The following is a 26853-nucleotide window of genomic DNA, read 5'->3' on the forward strand; positions in this document are numbered from 1 at the left end:
TAATTGAACGAATATTGAAGCTTTGAGTATCGAAAAGAGCTTCCAAGCAGCTGTAGAACTCAAGTCCCGAATTCAATGACAGTTTGGATTGCCCAGAATATCTCATGACTATCTTACCATACTCGTTCGGAATGCCCAGAAAATCTCAAAACTATCTTATCGTATCCGTTGACCTCCCGAGAGGTGTAATGGATATAATTGAACGGATATTGAAGCTGTGAGTACCGAAAAGAGAGCTTCAAAGCAGCTGTAGATCTTATGTCCCGAACAATTTGTCAGTCAAGGACAATTTGGATTGCCCAGAATATCTCGTAACTATCTCACCATATCCGTTGCCCCCCGGGAGGTGTAACGAATATAATTGAATGCATATTGAAACTTTCAGTACTGAAAAACGATATTCTTGCAGCTGTAGATTTCAAGTCCTAAACTCAAGGAATGTTTGGATGCCCTATGACGTCCAAGGAACTTAAAAAATATTTTTTTGTACATCACAGTAGCTCTACGGATACGTTTGAATAAAAATGTTTTTTTGAAACAATACAATCCGCTGCCAATACACCTAAAATTTACTCTTTCATAACTTCACCGTGTTCATGACGTTCTAGGTTGTCGTGGGGCCTTGATCTCCCATGCCTGATATTTTCCCTGATTGGGTAGTTAATTTCAAGCAATTTAGCTAAAGAGAGTGTTCACTTTTATCCATCGTGCGATTTTATACATCCATTTTTCTATTATATATGACCCCGTGGGCCTGAAAGGGTTAAGCGGCACACGGTCGCTTTGATAGGGCCTGCTTGATGCAGGACAACTGGAACTCGACCGGTGGCCTTCCGAATACGAAAAGTGACGCTAAAGTCTCGAAGTCGAGTCAGGTACAAGACACTGAAGACGGACTCACAGTTGAGGTCGAAATATGTATCTGTAGAGATAACAAAACGTACTGGAATATCAAATTTAGTTAAAAATGAACTAAAATTTAAATTTATATTCACTTGCTGACACAATTAAATTTTGCTGCCCGGCTCTTACATCTTTTGCCGAACGAACTCCAACAGGTCAACACATTGGAAAAGTACGCGAAAAAGCAGTTTATCCGCATCAGCTTTTTTTCTGACCTCGACATATAAATATAAACATGGCGTAATTATTGGCGCGAAAAAATCCTATCTGCATCAAACAATAACCTACGAGTGTCAGAGGGGCGGCAGCAGCAGTAACACCAGTAATAAACCGTTCGAGAGCGTATGGTGAACGACTCCAATTTGCGGCCTTACGTGCACTCCTGAATGCTAATTCTACTTAACGTAATTGCTTTCACCTTTTCTCCCTGAACTTCCACCACCAGCAGCCAGTTGGGCAGCAATCGGTCCGCAACCTGCTCGTTAGGAGATAATGCTTTTTCCTGCTGGCTTAACGCGCGGGGAGTTGTGTTCCGATCCCGTGCGGGAGCAACTCGTCGAAACACAATCGCGCTTTTCATATAATAAGCACCCACTCATGGAAGGCCTCTAATGGCAAAGTCGGTGATGGAATTTAATGCTGCTGGTTAAGACTCGGTTGGTCCAGTTGAGTTTCAGACTGTTGATTTTCTTTTTTTCGTGCCACCTTCTGGTCAGTAGATGATTCAAAGGTAATAAGAATACCAATGTAGTGAACAGGCACTGACACAGCTGGGATGTTAAGCCACCAACTCCAAGAAGCCATAAAATAACACAAATTTTGTCTTTCCCAGAACATAATGAAACCCTTTCAAAATTATAAATATGGATACACTTGTGTGTCGCAATATCTGAACAGCATTTGCTGACAAAAGTTTCCTGCAGAGATTACCATTACGATGGGAAATTGTTTGAAGCGTAAGTGGCAATGAATGTTCAGTTCATGTTTGCTCGTATACTCGCAAAAGAAGAACAACCTCCAATTTCCCCGAATTTGGAAGCGTGCTTTGGAAAACTATGACGCAAAAGTTACAGAAGCCAAGTTACAAACCTTCAAACCACACTATATGTAATCCTGTTCTTACGTTAGTCTCGATATGAGCTTTGTTTTCACTTGCAAATTAATGCTGCTTTGTCTTGAAGTGTTTCAAACAAACTAGTCCTCATAATGACTCGCCATTTCAAAACGTTTCGAATGGCTTCACAACGAGAATAGAACCGCCATTTAATATCTATATAATAACTTATGGCGATTTTGGTAGAGACCACATTACTTTAAACAGTTTTCATCAACATTTAGTTAAATTCCAAATCCAATCAGAATAATACTTCTAAATTATATTTTAAGCGATAGTTCGATATTTCCCCCCAGTACAGCAGGCCCCGAAATACTCAAACATTCTCGGTGTCAATCAGACTTCAGACCGCAGTTAGTGAGTCAATATAATCAAATTTCTCTGCATTACATGGAATGTTGGACTGAATTCGAAGGTTCCCGAATGAAAATTTGGGATGCAACTTTTACATTTTCATCACCGGTGCACAAAAAAAAATAAAAGTGTATTACTTCGTTCGTTATCAATAGATTATGAAAGCACGTGGTGCATAAAAAGTCTTAATTACTTTGTTCGACGGAATCTATATACTATGTGTACAATTTATGAGATAAGTTGTATGCACTAGGGTGGGACAACATCATGACTATTTTTGAACCCCTGACATAAAGGTAAAATAATTGCACGCCGCGCTACAAAGCGGTATAAAATAATTCCTCATACATATTTTCCCCCTAACGCATCCTTTTATTGTTTTGTTCCTATTTCATAGCACCTACCCTGTTACTAACTACTAACTACCAAATGTAGGAGAAAATCGACTCAGTTTCGGCATAAACCATGTGTGCGAGATCAAATATTTATATCCCCCAAAATCACACAATCACGAGCAACCAATTGAACGCCGCTAAGCTTCTATTTATGTCGAAGGATTAAAGCCTACCGAACATCGATGCGAAGATGCGTTGGAGCCCAGTGTGCGAACACTGTTAATTGGAGTTACCACAATTTATCAGCAAAGCTGCTGGAAATATCCCGAATCAAAGGACCGCTCTCCAATCAGCAAATGCGAACCACAGACAGCCGGAAACAATGGATTAGTTAATTCAATTAAGTTACTTCCCGGAGTGTGCGCCGTAGTTCCTGTCGTTCCGTTCGCTCTGCCCGCCCGGTGCCCATGGAGATCCCCTTCCAGCACGGGCGAATTTAATAATAATTGGCTCGGAATCAGACGGCATTATCCGTAAGCTTCATTCTTGACATGGTAAAGCGCACGCTAGCCCTAAATTGCTTGTGGGCATTGCTGTTGTTCGTTGCCTCGTGATGTTTGAGGATGTGTGCTTGTGCCATAAGTGATGTGCATTTGATTGTTTTCGCCCGAGATCGGTAGCTAGTCATCATCATATCGAGGGACAATGCGTACAAAGTAGTACAAATATTATTCTTATTTTTCATTAGGTAGAACTAAAAGACTATATCGATTGTTTCGTGCAATACTGACATAAATCTGAAAACTTTCAGTCACAATGTTTTTAATTTAAAATTGGAATTATTTTCTATTGATTACTAATTTTGACCTGGGTCTTTGTCAGATGAAATTTCATACCATTCATGTAGATCTCGACTATTGAAAGACAGCGTGTAGTCCCAAAACAATAGCTGTGGCAACATTTTTTTTTCAGACTAAGGCCGATGTGGCCTGTGCGGTATATAAGAGTCTTCTCCATTCGGCTCGGCCCATGGCTACCCGAGTAGTCGGAAATAGCTCAATAATATCAAATGTTGAAAAGATAGCAAAATGAGATATTGATATGATTGATATAAGAGATAAAAGATCAGACGATAATATCAATATTTTGCACTAAAATATCATAAGAAGATCAAGTTATGCTATTTGTAAGAAGTAATCAATATCATGTGCCATTAGTTTGTTCTTATCCATAGCATATCTTGATATTTAAATGATATTTCGGTGCAAATTTTTGATATTGTTGCCTGTTCTTTTATCTCTTATATCAATCAAGTCCATATCATGTTTTGTTATTCTGTTCATGGCTTCTGCCCGGGTACACGTCGCCAACCACGCAGTCTACGGAGGGTCCACAAGCCATCTTCCACCTGATCGATCCACCTTGCCCGCTGCGCACCTCGCCTTCTTGTGCTCGTCGGATCGTTGTCGAGAACCATTTTCACCGGGTTACTGTCCGACATTCTGGCTACGTGCCCGGCCCATCGCAGTCGTCCGATTTTCGCGGTGTGAACGATGGATGGTTCTCCCAACAGCTGATGCAATTCGTGGTTCATTCGCCTCCTCCACGTACAGTCCGCCATCTGCACCCCACCATAGATGGTACGCAGCACTTTCCTTTGGCAACATATGGAAGTGATATTAGTCTAGGCTAGTAAAGGCTGTCCACAATTACTTACCAAAAATAATTCTCTAAACCGAATGTCATAAAATTTTCAGGGACTATCACAGGTACTATATAACTAGTTCTCTTTAATTCTTGAGCACTCTCGAATTCCGAACTTTTCCATAAATGAACTCATAAGATTTTGTACAACAACTGAACCAGCGTTTTCTGCTTTCCCTTGCCCAATAAAAAAATCAGTCGATTCATGTCTTAGTCGATTATTTAACTCAATTGAAGTACCTACATGGATACCTGGTTAGCTACAGCGTCGGTACACATTTGCCTGGCGTATTGTAGAGCTTCATAATCGTCGGTCTTGGGCGATGTTCCTCCAGTTTCCCCGAACGTTCAGGGTCCCCATGTCTGATTCCACCGCGTGCAGCCAGCGTGTTCGTGGCCTTCCACGAAGTCACCGGCCTCTATCTGGTTCTCTGTTGAATATTGTTTTCGCTATTCTTTCTTCCGACATTCGCACTAAGTGACCAGCCCACTGAAGTCTGCCGTATTTTATACGATTCACAATATTTTATTCTTTGTATTCTTAATACAGCTCATGATTCATGCGTCTGCGCCACACACCATTTTCTAGTTTCTCTCCGAGTATTGTACCCAGCACTTTTCGCTCGAAAACCCCGAAAGCTCTCCGGTCCGCCTCTTTTGACGTCAATGCTTCATGTCCATAAAGGGCCACTGGTTGAATCAGGGTTTTGGTTTTGCGGGACCTAAGCTGGTTACGTCGACTAACACCAATTGCAAGAGAGTTCGTGGGGCAGTACCAGGCGGGATTTATGGGTGAACGCTCTACCACAGACCAGGTGTTCGCCATACGTCAGGTATTGCAGAAATGCCGCGAATACAACGTGCCCACACATCATCTATTTATTGACTTCAAAGCCGCATATGATACAATCGATCGGGACCAGCTATGGCAGCTAATGCACGAAAACGGATTGATACGGCTGATCAAGGCGATGATGGAGCGGGTGATGTGCATAGCTCGAGTTTCAGGGGCATTCTCGAGTTCCATCGAAACGCGTAGAGGATTACGGCAAGGTGATGGTCTTTCGTGTCTGCTATTCAACATCGCTTTGGAGGGAGTAATACGAAGGGCAGGGATTGACACGAGTGGTACGATTTTCACGAAGTCCGTCCAGTTATTTGGTTTCGCCGACGACATTGATATCATGGCACGTAACTTTGAGAGGATGGAGGAAGCCTACATCAGACTGAAAAGCGAAGCTAAACGGATTGGACTAGTCATCAACACGTCGAAGACGAAGTACATGATAGGAAGAGGCTCAAGAGAGGTCAATGTGAGCCACTCACCACGAGTTTCTATCGGTGGTGACGAAATCGAGGTGGTTGAAGAATTCGTGTACTTGGGCTCACTGGTGACCGCCGATAACGATACCAGCAGAGAAATTCGGAGACGCATAGTGGCTGGAAATCGTACGTACTTTGGACTCCGCAAGACGCTCCGATCGAATAGAGTTCGCCGCCGTACCAAACTGACTATCTACAAAACGCTTATAAGACCGGTAGTTCTCTACGGACACGAGACCTGGACGATGCTCGTGGAGGACCAACGCGCACTTGGAGTTTTCGAAAGGAAAGTGTTGCGTACCATCTATGGTGGGTTGCAGATGGCGGACGGTACGTGGAGGAGGCGAATGAACCACGAGTTGCATCAGCTGTTGGGAGAACCATCCATCGTTCACACCGCGAAAATCGGAAGACTGCGGTGGGCCGGGCACGTAGCCAGAATGTCGGACAGTAATCCAGTGAAAATGGTTCTCGACAACGATCCGACGGGAACAAGAAGGCGAGGTGCACAGCGGGCAAGGTGGATCGATCAGGTGGAGGACGACTTGCGGACCCTCCGCAGACTGCGTGGTTGGCGAAGTGCAGCCATGAACCGAGCTGAATGGAGAAGTCTTTTATGTGCAGCACAGGCCACTCCGGCCTTAGTCTGATGATAAATAAATAAAGCTGGTTACTTAATCCGTAAAAGGCCCTATTCGCTTCACTTCACGGGAAACGTTATTGTCACATGTCACAAGCCTTCCAAGGTAAACAAATTCTTCAACAACTTCAAACACATCCCCATCACGCACTACCTCAGCACCACCACTAGGTCTTCCTCTATCACTACCTGTCACCATGTACTTTGTCTTGATAGAGTTAATGGTTAAGCCTATCCTCTATTAAGTCTCCCTCTTCAGTGGGACAAAAGCCTCCACTACTGCTCTGCGATCGACTCCAATAAGGTCCATGTCGTCCGCAAAGCCCAGGAGCATATGCGACCGTGTTATGATAGTGCGTTCCTCTGCACGCCAAATCTTCTAATGGCGCCTTCGAGTGCAATGTTGAACAATAAATTCGAAAGCTCATCACCCTGCTTCAATCCGTCTAAGGTCACAAACGAGGTTAACACTTCGTCTGCAATCCGAATACTTGATTTCGAGCCATCCAGCGTTGCCCAACAAACATTCACTAGTTGAACTAACATCAGTGTGATGATTTAATTCAGCGCTGTGTTGAATTATGTCTGTACTATTTCTTATCACAACTTCTGTTCAAGCTTTGTTCACACAATTTTGGCGAAGTTATACAACTACAATATCTCATTTTGAAAAACAACTTTATTAACTGATTCGTTAAACCTTTAATAAGCATTTTACTAAGCCTCAATTCAGCTACATGTGAATTCTTCGAAAATAATAACACATAGAAGGTAACATCATTAAGATCTCCAATGAACGTATTTTAAAGTAATTGCTATTTTCATATGATCATTTTAAAATTTTCCTAAATCGGGTATCGAACTGCTGTCATTTGATCATCTGCCGGTAACGTTGTCATCCGCGCCATCCTTGATTTGTTAGATATGGCTCACTCAATGCATAACATGAATAAACTTATTGCTGAATATGAATCATAATTGGACTCTTATTCAATAAGTCTATCTGTCAAACTACAGTTTGTTAATAACTGTACAAGATTTTATTTCAACCATTGTTCAGCCAGTCATAACCATCGCACACTAGGAAAAATACGTAAAAATAATGTCGATAAACGATAAAATAAAATCCGTCCCCAATGCGATTTATGAATTTATGAAAATAAAATCAATGTATATTCGCCCTTCCTCAGAACCTCTTGAAAAACGGTTGCGATATGATTGTCAAATGCTAAGATTATTCCAATTTCATCAACATCCATGCGATAATATTGGGATTCCACACATCAAAGATTCAATAATTTTTCGACGTTATTCAACGGCGTTATGTCCGGCTTTTAGTAAATTTAGTTGCGCATGAATGCATGGTTTTTTCATTGCTCCAGCAGTTTTGTTCGTTCCGACAGCTTAATAAATCACGAATATAAAAAGCATGTCTTGAAAATAATTCATTATTTTCCTATAAATCATATTTTCCAGATCTAGAATCCAGATTTTCTTTCAAACTGAAAAGCATAATGTTTTTTACCACTGTGCGATAGATCAGATAAATGTGAAATCCAATGGTTAAGAAGGACAACGGTTAAGAAGGATGTCTAATGCTTGCTTATTAACTTACTATTCAAACTCAATTCGACCACCCTTTCAGAGCATCACATCATAGTCGAACAGAGAACTTTAAAAATCATTAGTTCAGCATATTGTTAAACTTCCCCAATATGCTGAAATGTGATAAAACGAAAACGTTAGTTCGACTTCAAATAAAGGTAGTAAACAAATAAATAGGCCATGTCGAATATTAGTTAGATTAAATGCTGAAATGAAATCTGTCTAGCGAATTATTCAGCATCCATTTTATTCAGCTACGAAGATCACAAATAAACAATAATTCAACCTAGATGCTTATTTGTAGCTTGTCGTTGTTTGTTGGGTGCACGTATCAGTCTTATCAGTTTCGCCGGAAAACCAAGTTCGGACATTATCTGCCACAGCTCATTTCTTTTCACTGAATCGTGCGCTGCTTTGAAATCAATGAACAGATGGTCTGCAAGTTGTACTCCCGGAATTTATCAAAGATCATCCGCAGGCTAAACATCTGATTCGTCGTTGATCAGCCCTTACGAAAACCTGCCTGGTATTCGCCGACGAAGGACTCCTCAAGTGGTCTCATTCTGTTAAACAGGATACGCGACAGGATTTTGTACGCCGAGTTCAGAAGGGTGATTCCTCTGTAATTGGCACCAGCCGGTAGGCAGTTCATCATCCTCCCATATTTTCTGGGTAATATGATAGATTGATTGATGCAGCTGCTCACTTCCTTGTTTGAGAAGCTCGACTGGGATCTCGTCCTTCCCAGCAGCTTTACTGTTTTTCAGCTCGTTTAGAGCCTTCTTAACCTCGTCCAGCGTTGGTGGTTGCGCAGCTTGGCCGTCGCCGACTATGTCCATCCTGCTCCTTAATACACCTTCATTTTCACCGTTCAACAAATCTTCGAAGTGCTCCTTTCACCTGGCTGTCACCATAGTCTTGTCTGTCTGCAAATTCCCCTCTCGGTCATTGCACATGGCGGGCACTGGCGCAGTCTTATGCCGCGCACCATTGATAGTTGCGTAAATCCTTCACATATCGTTTCTATCCATGTTCTACTGCGCTTAAGCTATCACACTCTCTGCGTGTTGCCTTTTTTTCTGCGGTGAATTCGCTTCTCTTCTGCCCTTGCTACACTGCACCGCTCTCTGTTGGAACGGGAACGAGCCACTAGCATCCGGCCCCTAGCAACATTTTTCTCGTCCGTCACTCGCTGGCACTCCTAATCAAACCAACCATTTTGTTAGCGTCGCTCAGCAGTGCCTAACACTTCCTGCGCTGTTGTAGTCACAGCTTCGTGGATATTTTCCCACAATCTGTTGACGCCGTCAGATCCATTGGCATCTCCTATCGCTTCTTGTGGTACTGTTCAGCAACTCCTTCAACTGACAAGCGTTGGATATTGAAACGCATTGTTCTGTTGTTTCGTGAATTCGTGACCGATTTTTTGCAACTACAAGATAGTGATCCGAGCAGGTATGGAAAAAAATCCGTTCGATTAGCGCTATTCTTTCTCTTCCCTCTACATACAATCACAAATTCCAGCTCTATCTGGTAGAAGGGCGAATGTCGCAAGAGAGAATTCTCTTCGTCGACTTCCCCTCTTTTAAATACAAGCGACAAGCAGAGGTTTTCTTTGCAGTTTATCACCTCAGAATGCAAGTTCGCATTGTTTTCTATCGTGCTGAGGTGATAAACCACAAAGAAATCAGCTGCTTGTCACTTTTATTAAAAAGAGGGGAAGTCGACGAAGTGAATCCTCTCTTGCGACATTCGGCCTTATTCCAGATAGAGCTTGAATTATGCAACTGTACACGAGTCCTTCCAATATTTTCAATTTCGATTGTCCGTCGTTTGGCTTCAGTTAGTAACGAATCATGCCAAAAACAAACAGACAAAATTCATCACCGAATCTTTCCTAAAGATAGCAAATGATGCATAGCCGAATATTTGTTTACATTCGGTTCGCGTGCGAATGAAATTGCAATTGAGTGGTGAGTGAGCATTCGGCAGAAAGAATCAGGCCGCAAAACGAATCATTGAGTCTAAATTGAATCAATCTTCTGAGTCCAACTCAGTGTTTTCTGCTGCACACAATACGCATAGGTTCATTCTCATTTCTCGATTTCTTTTCGCTCTTTCTGTGGTTTAGCCTATTCCAGCTGGGGGGCACTCAGTAGGTATGAATCGTTCGTTGGTTCGCTGTTGGGCTGGGTAATTTTCTTTTTCCATTGTGTGTTCGCTGATGAATTGGTATTTTAAATCGGTGTGGTTCGTGTGAGTGAGTGAATTTTCCCATAGCTGGATCCTAGTCGATATTCGGACCCCTGAAGGACCTTACATCTATAACATCCGAGAAATGTCGTCCGTCGACAAGCACGTGGTTTGTCTGTGAACAAGTGTCTCCACTCGGATGTTGCAGGTGTGCCATCCCTCTAGCAGCAGCAAAGGTTACAAGTCGCAGACCAGTATCGTTAGTAGGGGAATGAAGGCTTTCCGTACCAATGACAGGGCAAAAGAAACTTTCTCTTCCGATCTACGCATTTGCATCCCCGATGACAATCTCTACATCGTGTGTTGGGCACTCTCCGTAGGCTCATAGAACTCTCATAGAACTCATCCTTCACGTCATCATGCTTATCGTTCGTTGAGGCATAGATGCAGATCAGGTTATAGTTGAAGAATTTGCCCTTCATTCTCAACACGCAAATTTGGTCGCTTATCGGCTTCCACTGGATAACACGCTTCATCTGCTTCCCGATCACCATGAAGCCAACTCCTCGTTCTGCTCTGTAACCGCCGCTATAGTAGATGTGGTTCTTGAATGAAGTGTTCGCTATGGGATCCACCGCCCGGAATTCACGTTCTCCAGTTCTGAACCACCGTATTTCCTGGATTGTTGCCACTTACACGCCGACGTTCTGCAGCTAACGAGCCCGGAGCCCAACACGTGCGGTTCATTCAAAGTTCTCACGTTCCAAGATCCGACTTGTCCTTTAATCGTTGCCGGGTCTGTTGCCGTTGAATCAATCCGTTTGCTCTACTTTTGCCTTTCTTGGTAATTGTAGAATCTTCGGTAGGCTACCTTACCAGGGTTGCGCTACCTACATCGCTGCCTTCTCGATGCTGACACGATGCAGCATGATGTGCACAGTTTAGTTTAGAGTCCCTCGCTGGCACTCGGACGATGAACAGTCGCCCCTGACATGGGAAACAGACTCTGTTGTGAGCCACTCCTAACATGGAGAACAGACGCTCGATCAGATTTGCACTTCCGGAGAGGAGCAAATTCCCCTTCCCTGTCAGCATACGACCATAATTCCCGCCGGGGTTGGTTTCCCGATCTTCCCTAAAGTTGCTCGTATCCCGGCCGTATTGACGAATTTGGGATGCTTTGAAAGCTCGTGTTATCATTCTGGGCCAGTATCTTTCGATCCGTCGCAACTCTAGTGTTTTTGTGGTTATTGGCACAAAACTGGATTTAAGGGGCCTGAGAGGGTGCTGTTAACATTTGTTCGAGTTGACGCAAAATGTGTCTAGAGATTCAGTTAAAAATGATTTTTGCGAAAGAAGTCTCTGACACCAATCGTCAAGTGTTAGGAAATGTTGGGAGTAAGAGATTTATTGGGATTTTTTATAAGAATCTTGACCGGGCACATTTAATATCAATTTTCAATTATTTGACTGGTGTAATCTGATAAAGCGCCGCCAAGAATCCGTCCGTTGTGAACAGTGAGTAGTGCGAAGTGGGTAGTGAGACGTTTCACTACTCACTTCGTGCTTCTCACTTTTTACAAGGAGAAGTGAGAAATGAGGAATGAGAGTTGAGACGTCTCTCTTTTCACTCCTAATTTCTCACTTTTCAAATGACCTCTTCGGTCAAATGTTCTATTCGGCCAAATGGCCCTTTCGGCCAAACGACCCTTTCGGCCAAATGACCATTTCGACCTAATGACCATTTCGGCCAAATGACCCTTTCGGCCAAACGACCCTTTCGGCCAGATGGAATTCGACCAAACGACCCTTCCCCTTCAGTTTAGAGCATCTTGGCTGATATGCAATCGCTTTGTCGATATCATGCTTTGAATGGCCGTTTGGAAGTATTGCGGCTTAATGTTACGCTAAAATAATACTCTTCCCGAAGGGCCATATCCACGATAAATAACTAATCACAATTTTCGTTCGTGAGAAATGGCGGAGTCTGATTGTTTTGGAATATTTTTCTTCTATAGCAGCTACAACTTGGAATCGATTGCGGCTAACTGTTTCTATATATTGCACAAATATCATCAGCTTACTTTACATGTAACATGTTTTACGATGTAAAACTAACCAAGCTGAAACAGAAGCCTGCATTTCTGCTACGATAAGCTATTGCAGTGGTGCAATTAAAACTGAATTGGCGAACAAGCTTCAAGACCTATTAAATTTTTATCCGATGCCAATGCGTTTGGACGATGTCCTACAGATAGATTAGGATTACGATGATAATTTGGACATGTTTCTTTGACTTTTATTTGTTTAGGCTAAACTAAACTGTTTTTAAAACCAGTTGTTTTATAACGACCAGCACCATAATATAAGTAATGCGCGTGCTACTAGCTTAAAGGTTGTACGACCATATGACGAAATAATAAAAACCATTTTAATCGCATGTTATCAGTCTACATTTCTGGCAACGATCCATATAATCGCTGTTTAATTTCACTGTTGAGCTAATTCTTATCATCCACTACGACCTCAGGAATGCCGTATATGAATAAAAATACCAACCACATCCAACAATCCCAGAGACGAAACATCAAGCATTTCTCACTGTGCGACCCACCACGTGTGTGGCTGATACGTGGTAAACAAAGCTTCCACTGAGCATCAGTCTGAGAATCCGTCACTCAGTTCGTAGGATTAAACCACATCCTTCACCGGCACGAGACATCTCGGTTTGCTGCCACAAGGCCCATATGCGAACACATGTACTTATGTGCGTGTATGTGTCTATTTATATGAAGGCACAAAGGACGAACGCAGCGCAACCACCGCCCAGAATATAGCGAGGATTTTCCTTCCCCCCACAGTGATGAGATGAAAACCACGGCCTAACCGATTGTCTAATTAATTTCATGATGAATGGTGTGGTTTCTCTCTGTGCTGGCTCCAATGACGTTGTTATCCCGGGTCCGAGGCAGGATTGAAGGTGAAATTGGCAACAAAGGTATCTATATCTCGGGCCTCGCCACCGGATGGCTAAACGGCAGAGTTGAGCACACGAGTATGATCCTGGGGATGGCTCATCGATTGGCTCCTGCAATCTACATAATTAGTGCAGCTCGACGCAAACGATAGGAATACTGTCGATGCCGATCGGAGGCTTAGTGGTGTTTTGTTGTCGAAGTAACACATTTGAAGCACGTGTATCTGACATATGCCCGTGGGCGGATTACTTGAGTTCGAGAAACCGATGAAGCTTGTATTATTTGTGTGTAATTGATACATGATTGGGCAATAAAAGTGTAGCTGGGTCATTCTCAGGTGTGATTAATTATCAAAACAAAGATCTAAATGTTTGATGGGTAATTTTCCTTTTCAAGCAATGCAATTTGAGAAGAAGATATCTTATATGTGAATGTGAATGTGATATCTTAAATGAAACATGTCTGAACTTGAATTGTCGATATGGAAACGATGAGTAAATCATCGTCTCAAAGAAAGAAATGAAAACAAAACCATACTTTGCAGTGTTTTGGTAGGTATTTGTAATTTTTCACAATCATTATTTTAATGAATTTCAACAAAATAAACAAATAATAGTCCAATAATATTCAGATGTCCTAAAAACTTTATCAATAGAAAATCAATCTAAATTCAAAAACAAATTACACAATCTCACTCATACTTAAATCTTCATTAAATCTTCAGGAAAAAAACGGCTTAAGCGGGAATTTCGACTTACCTAATGTTCTTCATAACTTACGCGCAGTTACAAAAAATAGCACCATTTCAAAAGTCTGCACTCTTATTTCTTTGACCGTAGCCATACCAATTCCCACGTAGCTGCAGGATCACTGCTAACACGATGATACTTTTATGCCCAGGGAAGTCGAGACAATTTCCCGCCACCCTCAGCATGGTCTTGCTTTGTAGCCGCGCATCTTACCGCACGGCTAAGGAGGGCCCCACATACACTAAATACAACTTATTACTGAGTTTGAACAATTGATTTGTTGGATTTGTTGGCAAGAAAAAGAAGAAACAGAATGAAGCTCATTCGAAAATATAGCACGGGAAAAGGAAGATAATTATAAAGCGCTACTCAAAGATTCTAAATAAAAACGGGTTTCAGCACGGATTCGGATTTTTTTAGTACCGTCAACTGGGGGGAAGATGATCATTGAGGTGAAGATGATCATTTGATAAGTCAGTCAAAAGTGCCAAATTTTTTTATGAAACGGTAGTCAGCAATATTCTCCGTTCAAGTAATGTTACCGCTAGGTAGAAATCCGAGTTTTTCGATTATAATCATGAAAATGTATTTTGTGGAAGAAAGAGAGAGATAGTCATAAATGACGCTATTTTCGTTTCAAATATTGACTTCGTAGACTTCTTTACGTAGTAAATTCAACATTCATACAAATAACATAGTGTATTTTGACTACTAGGTCATAAAGATTTTAGTAGAGCTGTCTTGATCAACTTCACCCCAAACCAGATAACTCAAAAAATGTGTGATAATTTAATTTATTTTAATAAATGCAAATGCATTTCAGAAAACTAAAGTTGTTGATTATTGCAACGTATAGCAGTACATGTTTTGAAAATATTTGTTTCGATTTAAAATGTAAACACACATTGTTATTGCATGTTTTGTCTTAAAAATGATCATCTTCCCCCCAGTTGACGGTATTTTAAAAAAAGCATTATATCATAAATAAATTTTTAAAATCTAAATTATATTATTATCACACAGTACAACAAAAGTTCAACCACGTGTTTCGGTCAATTACGTCAAGAAATTTTGAGAAGTGTTTTAAAATTTTCTTCATTTCCTTTATCGTGCTATTTTTTCAAAATTTTTTTTTTTGCAACGCCAAATCGTCAATTAAAAGACAGAAGGAAAATTAACTCTCACCCCAGTGGGTTGGAAAGGAGTTGAAATTTCCGTAGTTTATCGTTGATAATCGAATGTCTCAATAAAAATTGGTGGCAAATTAGTAGAGAGTTTCTGTGCCGATTTTTATATCTTCTTCTTCTTCCCCGATGGCTCTACATTCCAACTAGAACTGCTTTTCAACTTAGTATTCTATTACCATTTCCTCAGTCATTGTTTGAAAGCTTTTCTATGCCCACCATTGCATGTGTATGTATTTTGTTTGGCTACTTGCCATACACTATGGGTACACTAGGCCCAGGACGTCGAGAATGTATCCAACCCGAAAACATCCTAGATCGGACCGAGAACCGAACTCGCCATCTCCGGATTGGTAATCCTACGCCTTTGTTCGCAAGGCTACTGGAGACCCCCTAATTGTTTTATAATTGTTATATAATTCTCGAAAATTCATCGAAATATTAAGGTGCTACTAACGTTCAAAATCTTACATAATTTCGTAACGGATCCCAATTTTGAAATTTTCATTTTAGAGCACCTCTACAGGAGCTCCCATCTGGGTCCCTATCGTTATTTCCGGGCCCTATATAGGGACCCACTTTTACATCGTTGGTATCCAAACGGGAATGCAAAATATGAACGTAAATTAGAAGTAGTCGCGAGTTTCCAAATTTAGTGCCCCTCCAAATTTCAACATTGGTTTTCTTTCTGTGAAACGTCGCTTTGGTATTGACCAAATTTCGCGGAAAACAGTTTTTTTAGATTCTTTATATTCTTACAAAAATGTTTCCGAAAGACGCTTCAGAATGAATTTGTTAAAGGATTCCTGCAGGAAAGTTGGTGGGAATTTTAGGAGGATTTTTTGTTTCGTTTGCAAAAAAAGAAATCATCGAGAAAAAATCCTAACAGAAAGGAATTTTAGAATGAATAACTATATATCTAGGAATGTTTATTGAAATATATTTTAGTTCTACTTTGGGCCTCCAGCCTTGCGAGCAAAAGCGTGGGATTGCCATCCGAGTTCTTTTCGCGATCTTTACTCCCTGGACATAGTGTATCCATTGTACTTGCCGCATAAAATGCATTCTCATGCAATAGCGGCCATAAACAAGTTTTCAATTATTTACTGAGGAAATGCTAATAGAAAATTTTAAAAAGTTGGAACGCAGGCAAAGTTCCAGTATGAATGTAGAGTCATTAAAGAAGAAGAAGAAGGCTACTTTTAGCAATGACCGATGAAAGCTCAATATGTATATGCAGTCGCTATACCTAAACTAGAAACCACCAGTGAAAAGATAAGACGCTATCCTTAAGGACATAGTTGGGGGAAAAACAACGATGGCAGTTAAAAATGGCAACCGTTCGCTACAGAGCCACACTCCTCCGTCACCCCTCCTCCACCAGCATTTAAAAGCTACGAATAGCGTCGAACAAAAGTTAAATATTCAACTCACTAATAGCATGTTGATAGCACATGAAATTAATTCCCGTGATAATGAACATATTTCTTCATGGATTCCCAAGTACTTCTGCTCAAATTTTGGTATATAACAGCAGTTCAGTGTTAATTTAATAACCCTTCACGATTTGGTGGGTTGGTCATTGCACTACACTTCTTTTCACGACACAGCTAAAGGCGAGTTTTGAAACTTCGCTTTTTCGAATTAATCACTTGTTTGAAACAGAAACTCAATATTAATCACGGTCTTTGCCCGACAAAAAGACTAAAAAATTATCGTGATGCGAATGCAAACACCGGCGCACTTTGGTGGTGTCAAACTATTAGGGTAGGGTTCATTCAAAGTTAATTGGCTATGTTCCGAGTATTAAGCCACCCAGAGTGGAAATTAATTACTATGTCTGAAACTCGATTTATGCATATAGGGTGGTTCAGAAAAGTTTCCAACGTCACGTTCAGTAGATTCAGGTATTGGGTTCATAGAAGTCTCAGGTATAGGGTGTCCTCTGAAGGTTGGTTTGTATCGGGGCTGACGTTTCAAGTTTGTTTAAGAAATGTTTTATTGAAGTTGAATTCATCATTTATCATTGTGTTGCACTGTTGCCCCAATGGGAATGGATACATTTAGATACTAAATACGAAGAGAGAGCCCATATGGCATAGAGAAATCAAGAGTTTTCACTCAAAACACATTACTGGTTGTTTCAATAGATGGCAATCGATTTTAATTTAGATTGCGAATTTTTGGGCATGATTAATGAACTTCTCAGGAGGGAGGCATCACTAAAAAGTGCAATGCAACATAGTAGCCTGGCAATTTTTCGCACTCAGAGCAGCTATGTTGCATCACAGACATGTTGACTGTAGTTGCATGTTGAGTAGTTACTACGGCATTTCAAAACTACGGCATAGATTGGAGTCAAATTGAGAGTGATAAAATCGGAAAAAAATATTTTCAATTCATTAGGCCGATACAAATATTTAAAATCCATTTTGTCTCCCCCCCCCTCGGATTTTTTTTTGCCAAAAAATGATATTTTGAGGGGGCAACAAAATGAAATTCGGATAATTTTGAGAATTTTCAAAACATTCTTTAACAAATCCGAGGAGTTTTTTTATTTTTTTCATTTTAATATTTATTTTTCATTATCCCCCCCCTTGACCTTTCGGAGACTAGTAGGACAAAAAGTCAATTAAATATTTGTAACGGCCTTACTTCATTTCATGACCGTTACCCGTTATTGCTTACCAAAAAGGTTTACAAAATCCTTGACAGGCACTCAGAGATGATTCATTATAAGCTGCGGGTGCTGAAAGTTGTTTCATAAAAATCATTGTTGCTTGTGGTATTATTTACAAAAATAAAAAGAACGAAAAAAACTTTAATTTTTTTTTGGGTGACAAAATCGAATCGAAAACGTGATAAAATCGGGGATAGACAGAACCGGGGAGTGACACAATCGGGTCAACACTATATTGAGTAAAAAAGAGAATAATTCTCACTTTAACTTTTCAACTAACTAACAAATGTTTTTTTTTTAATCGAGTTATGTACTACAATTAACAGATCATTATGAAAGTTGTTAATTGCAGTATAAAACTCTGTTTTTTTTTGTAATTGTTACTTAGGTACCTAATACTAAGTACCTAATACTTAGGTAAAAAGATCGGCAAGAATCGGTGCATTTTTGTTGAGGGGCTCAGGAGTGTTGCTTTTAACTATATGGGCTCTATTTTCGTTGGCGCTTGATGGGGAGGCGCTGTTGTAAGTTTAATGGAAGGTTTATTTTTTCGTACAAGCTTCCATACAAACGTAAAACGGCTTGTGCTTAGTCATTTTTTGTGCAAATTGGCTCAGATTTTCAGAAGATCATCGGAGCATGAGACAAATCGAATGGGGGTGATGGAGCAGGGTCGATTTTCGGACCAGCCTACTAATAATCTTTCTTGTAATAAATACAACACTAATACTACAACAGCATATGAAGGTTTTTATTCCACCAATACTTTCGAAGTTTTGTTTTGGGTACTCAACCAACCTTCACCTTAAATAGCATTAGAGAAGGGGTGCTACACGAGGGTGGTTTTGGACATTTTCGGCTGTTCAGCCACATTGAGAGTTAACGTAAAGTCAATGTCAACTTCTCTCCACGAACAGCCTAGATAGCGGTGTGGTGTCGGCAGCTGGTTTTCTGGCTAAGAATAACATTACGGATTGCATGTTCCAGTGGTAAAAGTCCCCCATACAGGTGACCCCTAATTTTCGGTGTGATGCGGCTTTATGCTTACCGTGCCTACGAATGAATGGTTAGGGGGGGGGGTCTAATAAGAACCTTACCGCAAATGGAGCCTGTGAAGCACCAGGGCCCCTTTCACAGTATTTAACCCTCGCTGCGCTAACTGGAGCTCTGGCGTAGTTGACTTTTTACTTATCCGAGATAATCGGCTACTCTTATTCAACCTCATCGTGAGGTTAAATATGAGTAGGGTTATGAATATGTGTTTTAATTAGTTTTCAACAAATTGTCACCTATATGGTTTCGCATTATGCGTCTTTACAATGTGCTTTGTGTATGTTACCTATATGGATTCGCATTATGCGTTCTTTTCACAGTGTACTCTGTGTCTCGTCCTTGACGTTTGGCTTCGGCTAATCTTGTTCAATCTCAACGTAAGGTTAAATAAGAGTGGGGTTATGAATATGTGTTTTACTTAGTTTTCAACAAATTGCCACCTATATGGATTCGCATTATGCGTTTTTCACAGTGCACTCTGTGTTTCGTCTTTGACGTTCGTCCATTGTTACGTCCTCTGTGTTTTCGTGACACCTCTCTTTAGTCCCTAGCTGAATGCGTGTGAGTCTACATAATTAGCTTTCCTATAAATGGTTCCCACTGGTGCTACATACAATAAGAATAGCGCTGAGGACTCCGGTGGAGGTGCTCTTAGTCGTAGTTTACGTCAAAAGTTAGCGGAGCTACACAAAAGTGTGAAGGCCAGCATTCTGGGATGTTTCGGAATGGATTAACCAAGTTCGCGCAGAACATTCCAATGTTTTTTTTTTGCATAATCATGAAGGTTCAGCCATATTTCCGGCTTGGTTAGATAGCAACCACATTCTCCCAAAGAACTTGAATTCAGGATGTTTATGAATGTGATTAGTTGAACCATATTCTTTAAGAACACATTCCAATATGAATATGTTGGTTTGCAAAATTATAAAATATGAAACGTCGTAATCAGATGGACTGAATATCCTTAGTACACATTCTTAAAAACTTTTGTTGTGAAGTCATGATGGTCGAGATATCGTAAGACGTGATTCCGTCTCTATCAGAAAATGTTTAATTATCCGGAGCTGAAGTTTCTCCTCCTGTAAGTGTTATCCATCAACAGATCGCTCATTAGCCCAGTGACCCAATTTTATTATGGAAAATCGTTGTTTTCAATAGTTTTTCAAGCGCAATCTTAAGATAAGTTGCATTTAACAGGTTATTTAAAGCACGGCGCATGAACTGAAACCATCGTCAAATGTATAAATATGATAAATCTCATTAAAACCCCACTACCTCCACTATTGATGCTACCTCCACTAAGGGCACGGTTACCCTACACATTTGAAAAGCAGATACTCAGCTAACAGTTTTTCTTAATAAAAGCATCATATCCACTTTGCACTTTGATGTTCGTACGTTAACTTCGGAGACTAAGTTTTCCTTTTTTGAGCTCGGCAAAATACGGAAATGCAGTGAAATTCACTTTCAAAACAGAGCTTTATCAATAAAAACGTCTGTTTGCTAATTCTTAGTACAACATAACCAGAGCTTAGCAACGGAACGTCTTTTATATTTAAACCTCCACAAAAATATATTTCAAGACTGAGTGATGCTCATATCGTACTTTTTTTTAAATTTATTTATAACCGAGATTTTCAGCCCTAGGCTGATTCGTCTCGTACATCGAAGAAATTTTAAAAAAAATAGATCTTCACTATAAGAATTGTGTATTCAACAAAATAATTTCTTACTAAAAATTCAATAACTCATTCATATGAATTTTGACAAAAGAAATATCTTCAATGTAATGTAGCATAACAGTTTATATACTTCCAATATTGTTCATAATGCCTGTTCATACCAAAGAGACCAAAAAAGCTAAAGTCAAGCTCTATCTGGAATAAGGGTAAATGTCGCAAAGAGAGTTTCGCCGACTTTCCCTCTTTTGAATAAAAGTGACAAGCAGATGTTTTCTTCACGATTCATTCCTCAGAACGAAAGAATGCAATGTAAACAGCATTCTGATGTGATAAACCAAGAAGAAATCCCCTGCTTGTCACTTTTTATTAAAAAGAGGGAAAGTCGACGAAGAGAGTACTCTTTTGGGACATTCGCCCTTTTACCAGATAGAGCTTGGAGTTTCAGTTTTGCATACTAAATGGTGGCATTTGTATGCAATAATACTAATGCTAACATGTAGCTGATTTTCCGTAATAAAAAAAACTGACATTCACGGTAATAGATACAATATAAATAACTTTCACCAGAGCCACAACACGAAGAAGAAACAAACATTGTTAATAAATGTGAACGGATCCCCACACTACATGTTGCGTCGCTGTGAAGTTTTCCAACATCTTCCTGACAAGGTCCCTGTCCGTTGGGCACTGGGGAAATCTAAACATCACAATAGGTAAGCTCGGCATTGCTCCCCAAGGTTGATAGACTCCCCAACATATGTACTTGCGTATCATCATCCGACACATTCGTTCCACCGGCAGCACCCATTCGCCCACTCTTTATTGCCGCTTCCGTACGTCACAGTTGACATCGAAATGATTGTTCGCCCTGTGTTTTATGTACCCGGCTTCGGGGAACCGGTGAGGTTTATGGCCAGGTCCCCTCACATCGTCACCCGCAAGAAGACCCGCCGCCACCTTGACGTGTGACACATCCTTCATCAGCAAAAGCATTTTCTTGTGTTGCTGGCGATTGCTCGTGGGTCTGCACATCGGAAGCCAAATGACGGTCAAGGTGTACGGCTTCCACTAGTCATACTACTGATGGTGGTGAAACTTTACCGAATCCGGCCATTTGTCGAAGAGGGTGCGTGTGTGTACCTCGAAGGTTTCCGGAAGCACATTTTCACTCCATTTCACTTGGCCCCGCAGTCGCATTTATTGCTTTAATTGATGACTTACTATACTATTTTCCTCGCCATTTGTTTCCATTATCGCTTGCGTCCCATGACTTCGTAATAAGGAACTGCACTAACGGCGGACAAATAGATTGCATCCGGTCGTTGTTGATCCCGTGAAAGAAGAAACTCAACAAGACCATTAAACAGTCTGACAATTTTATATCCGCTGTTGTGTGTCGCGTCGCACATTGGAATAACGAAAGGAAAAGTTTATGGACACAAATATTTGTAATAACTAGATTTTTGTCAACGTGTAATGATTGTAAAACTTGATAAAATGGAAACTTATTGGCACTTGATTGCTATTTCATATAATGTTAATAATTTTCCTAATGGATCATTCCCCACCAATGGTAATTATTATCATTAAAACATCTAAATATCAAAAAAAAAAAATGCTTTCAATAATAATGGGATTTTTTGGATGGTAAGATGATAGTTATTAATATCAGGTGAAAAACAACACGAATAATTCACCAAGCGGTAATGGTGCCTTTCTCGTGCATATAAAAAATAATGTATTGACCATAGCTTCCGAGCCCATTTTCTGATATAGCGTTGGATGCAACTTATTATTTATTTTCTCAGACTAAGGACGAAGTCACCTGTGCAGTACATAACAGTCTGCTCCATTTAGCTCGGTCCATGGCTGAACGTCGCCAACCACGATGTCTACGGAGGGTTCGCAAATCGTCGTCCATCTGATCGATCCACCTTGCCCGCCTTGCCTTCTTGTTCCCGTTGGATCGTCGTTTTAACCGGGTCACTGTCCGACATTTAGGCTACGTGCCCAGCCCACCGCAGTCGTCCGATTTTTGCGGTGTGAGATGGTACAGAGCACTTTCCACTTCGAAATCTCTAAGTGAACTACCGGTCTAATGAGTGTTTTGTAGATAGTCAGTTTGGTACGGTGGCGAACTCTATTCGTTGTCGTTTCTGAATTTCTCTGCTGGTATCATTTTCAGCAGTCACCAAGTACACGAATTCTTCAACCACCTCGACTTCGTCACCACCGATACAAACTCGTGGCTTGCTTACTTTAGCTTACTTTGTCCACTCTTGAGCCTCTTCCCATCATGTACTTCGTCTTCGACGTATTGATGACTAGTACAATCCGTTTAGCTTCCTTTTTCAGTCTGATGTAGGCTTCCTCCATCTTCTCAAAGTTACGTGCCATAATATCAATGTAGTCGGTGAAATCAAATAACTGAACAGGCTTCGTAAAAATCGTACCATTCGTGTCGATCCCTGACCATCATATCACCCCCTCCAAAGCGACGTTGAATAGCAGACACGAAATACCATCGCCTTGCCGTAAACCTTTGCGTTTTTTGAATGGATTCGAGAATGCTTCTGAAACTCGAACCACACACATCACCCGACCCATCGTTGCCTTGATCAACCGTATTAGTTTATCTGGAAACTCGTGTTCGTGCATTAGCTGCCATAGCTGGTCTCGAAGAATGAATGATATGTGGGCTCATTGTATTCGCGGCATTGCAATATCTGGCGTATAGCGAGCATCTGGTTTGTGGTATAGCGTTCACTCATGAATCCCGCCTGCCCCACGAACTCTCTTGCAACTGGTGGTAGCTGCTGCAATCCAGCTTATCGCCCTTTTTGTAAATGGGGCATACGACATCTTCCACCCACTACTGTGGCAGAGCCTCATCCTCAAAAACATTGGTAATTACCCAGTGCAAAGCTCTAGCCGATATTTCACTTTATTCATTTTCTTATTGGCATTACATCCTCCACCGGGACATAGCCGCCTCGCAGCAGTGTTCATTCAGCAATTCCACAGTTATTAACTGCCAGGTTTCTAAGCCAACTTACCATTTTTGCATTCGTATATCATGAGGCTAACACGATGATACTTTTATGTCCAGGGAAATTGAGCCAACTTCCAATCCGAAAATTGTCTAGACCGGCACCGGGAATCGAACCCAGCCACCCTCAGCCAGTGGTGCAATTTATCAACAATGTCTGCTGAGTGTGATTCTTTTGTTTTGTATTTTTCTCTGCTCCTCTTTGCCTATGACGGTGCCTTTCAGTCAGAACGACAAAGCAGGAGTAGCTTAGCAAACTCGGTTTGCCAACAGCGGGCTGAAGCTGATGATCATTCGGCACAAATTTCCTGTCATTGTCTTTCAAGTGATAGTATTCACCCATGCACTTATATAGGGTCGTCGCATTCACACAGCAGCGAGTGATCTGAATAGACTGTCAGTGCGGGCTGCGTGTGCAATGAGAAGAGAGGTCTTTTGTTTACTTTATCTTTGATTGTTGTTGCTAACCATTTTCAGTTTTCACTGCTAGGAAGTGAGTGTGAAGAGGGAATGGTATCAATATCCAACAAATTTCAGTCACTGAGATTGAGAATTCGCACCCCTGCCCTCAGCATGATCTTGTTTCGTAGCCGCGCGTCTTACCGCTAGGCTAAGGAGGGCCCAACCCAATGTCTCACCACCGCGTTGAAATAGCTCTCCTGATAGTTGGTCAGGGGCATTGTTGTTTTTCAGTCGTCCAATCGCCTCTTGGATTTCCTGGAGATCTGGAGCCGTAAAACGTATGTCTTACGCGCGTGTTCTCAAGTTCACCAGCATGCCGCCCTCGTTTCCTCCCTGTGCTCTTCGTAGTGCTGCCGCCAACTTTGGATCACCTCACGTTCGTCCGTAAGAAGATTTTCGTTTATATCCTTGCATATGTAAGGCTGCGGTACGTCGCCCTTACGTGGACGGTTTAACTTCTCTATGTGTTACTAGGGTGGTACAGTTGCTCGGTTTCTTCACGGTCTTGATCTTCCTGCTGGCGCTTTTTCCTTCAGAAAATTGAGTTTTGCCTGATCCGCGCCCGTTTGTATCGTGTCTCATTCACTCTCGTACGGTGTTGCAGCAACCAGTCGTTTCTCTGATCCGGGCGGATAGGCGGATGACGGATAGAATATCTCTCTAGCCATCTTTAAAATAAACTGCACATAGCTGCTCTTCCGTTCGGAGTGCCACTTTCAGCTGCTGCGCGTAGTCTTGGGCAAGTCTACCGTCTCGTAGTCGCCCAATGTTAAGCCGCGGCGTTCAACTTCGACGCGTGTTTATATCGTCGAGTGTTTTGAGTGCAGGCATACTGCAACGAGGTAGTGGTCGGGTGCAATATTTTCACTACGGTGATAGGTGCGGACGTTCGTGATGTCGGAGAAGAATTTACCGTTGATTAGAGTGTGGTCGATTTGGTTTTCCGTTTCTTGTTAAGGTGATCACCCATGTGGTCTTGTGGATATTTTTGCGGGGGCAGATAGTGCTTCGGACCACCATGCCTCGGGAAGCTGCAAAGTTTATGCCACGTCGGCCGTTGTCATTCGACACTGTATGCAGATTGTCCGGTCCGATCACTGGTCTGTACATTTCTTCCCTTCCTACCTGAGCGTTCATGTCGCCGATGACGATTTTTACGTTCCGCTATGGGCATCCATAATATGTCTGCTCAAGCTGTGCACGCTTCTTTCTCGTCGTCGGATTGTCTTTCGTGTGGGCATTGGGCAGTGTACGTTGATGATGCTATGAAGAAACGGCCTTATATCCTTAGCTTGTACATGCTTGCGCTAACTTCCTCTGCCTGCCTATTTCGTACATCAGTGATCAACCAATCGGGTATTCTGCTGATGGTGCATGATTAACTACTAGGTGACAACGGCTGGTTGGTTTCGAAGTCTAGAGGTTCTGCTTCACTTTTGGCAGGGCTCTCTCGGTGTTATTACTGTTGATGTGCACAATGGCGCCGGAAGTGGTGGCACAAGTAAATGAATGTCCCTGGGTAGGACAGTCAAAGTATTGTCCTACCCATAATTGTGGTGAGAGCACCAAAAAACATTGTGATTCCGTGAATATTTACATTTTATCCGGTCAAATTTCGTGTACCAAACAATCCACAACACTTTACCAAAAAAATGGTCGGCGACGTTTTGACGTTTTTACTTCACCGGCAGACTATTTGTGTGCTGCTGCGTGATAGTCTGGTGCCGTCCGACCACACATCATTTGCAATAATTTTCTTTTTACGGCTTGCGCGCAACGCAAACAGAGCAAAATCGAGTTTAATTACCTGAGGCACACAAGTGTGCTAGCCTCAGTTGCTGATTCATTAGTTCCAATCCAAAGTGACCAGACGTCCCGGATTGTACGGGAGACAGTACCGGATACAGCCTTCTTGTCCCGCAATCACAGGCCTCCCGAAAAACATCCCACATTTCATGATGAATCTGGAAAGTCTGGTGAATCTATGGAATCCGTAGGAAATGGGAAAGAAATTCGAATAAGCAGAAGAAGGTCTTGGGTACTCTAGAGAGTCTATTAACCTCGAATGAGAATGAAGATTTGAATGATTTTGAGAATCTAGACCATTTACATAGGTATTACAAAATTTGAACGTTTAGAAGGATCCTCAAAAATTGAGTATGGACAACGCAGATATCTGAAAAATCTGAAGCATTTAAAAACCTGCAGGGATAGTGCGGGAATTTAGAGGATTTGTATGTTATACGGAATCAAAAATATCTGAGCCGGAATCAATCCTAACCTACACAGATTCAAAATACGCTCAGACGGCGCCGGGTAATTGCACGACCACGAGGTCGTAAAAATAGGATCTAACGTAATTTTCAACAGTTCAATTTTCCAGAGATGTCCATCTCCTCAGTGTGGTGAAAAGAAATTTTAATACACTCACACGCACCGTTGCATTTGAACGGGAGCGCGCCTCTTACGTTTGAATTCACCACAGCTTTGGAGAAGTGTGTGATAAAAGAAGATCGAACAAAATGAACCGAGCGCACAATCAACAACAGAAAAGTGCAGTGTGGAAAAAGGGCTCTAAAACGCACTGCAGTGAGCGCTGATAAATACGCAGCCGCGCGCACGGCCGTGTATACGCGCCGGTGGCTTTTCTGCGTGAATATTACTGCCGAGCTAATGGAATTAACCGAGCAGTTCGTAGCGAATTTTTTTAGGAACAAATATTGAATGTTCTTAAGTCTTATGTTTTTCAGCTTCATCCATTTGCATGTAAAGCATTATGATTGCCCTAATGAATTATTTTCTCACACGGCACTTTTTCGGTCATACGAAAAATCTAATTTTACTG

The 26853-nt window shown here is 41.4% G+C and overlaps 1 protein-coding gene across 4 annotated transcripts in view; it reads left to right on the top strand.

Annotated features, from left to right (window-relative positions):
- The window catches only part of LOC134227861 (zwei Ig domain protein zig-8-like), a 706001-nt gene that overhangs the window by 481638 nt on the left and 197510 nt on the right, over positions 1–26853 (top strand). The gene's annotated exons all lie outside the window — the stretch shown is intronic.

Source organism: Armigeres subalbatus, chromosome 3, assembly GCF_024139115.2.
Source record: "Armigeres subalbatus isolate Guangzhou_Male chromosome 3, GZ_Asu_2, whole genome shotgun sequence".
NCBI classification, from domain to species: domain Eukaryota; kingdom Metazoa; phylum Arthropoda; class Insecta; order Diptera; family Culicidae; genus Armigeres; species Armigeres subalbatus.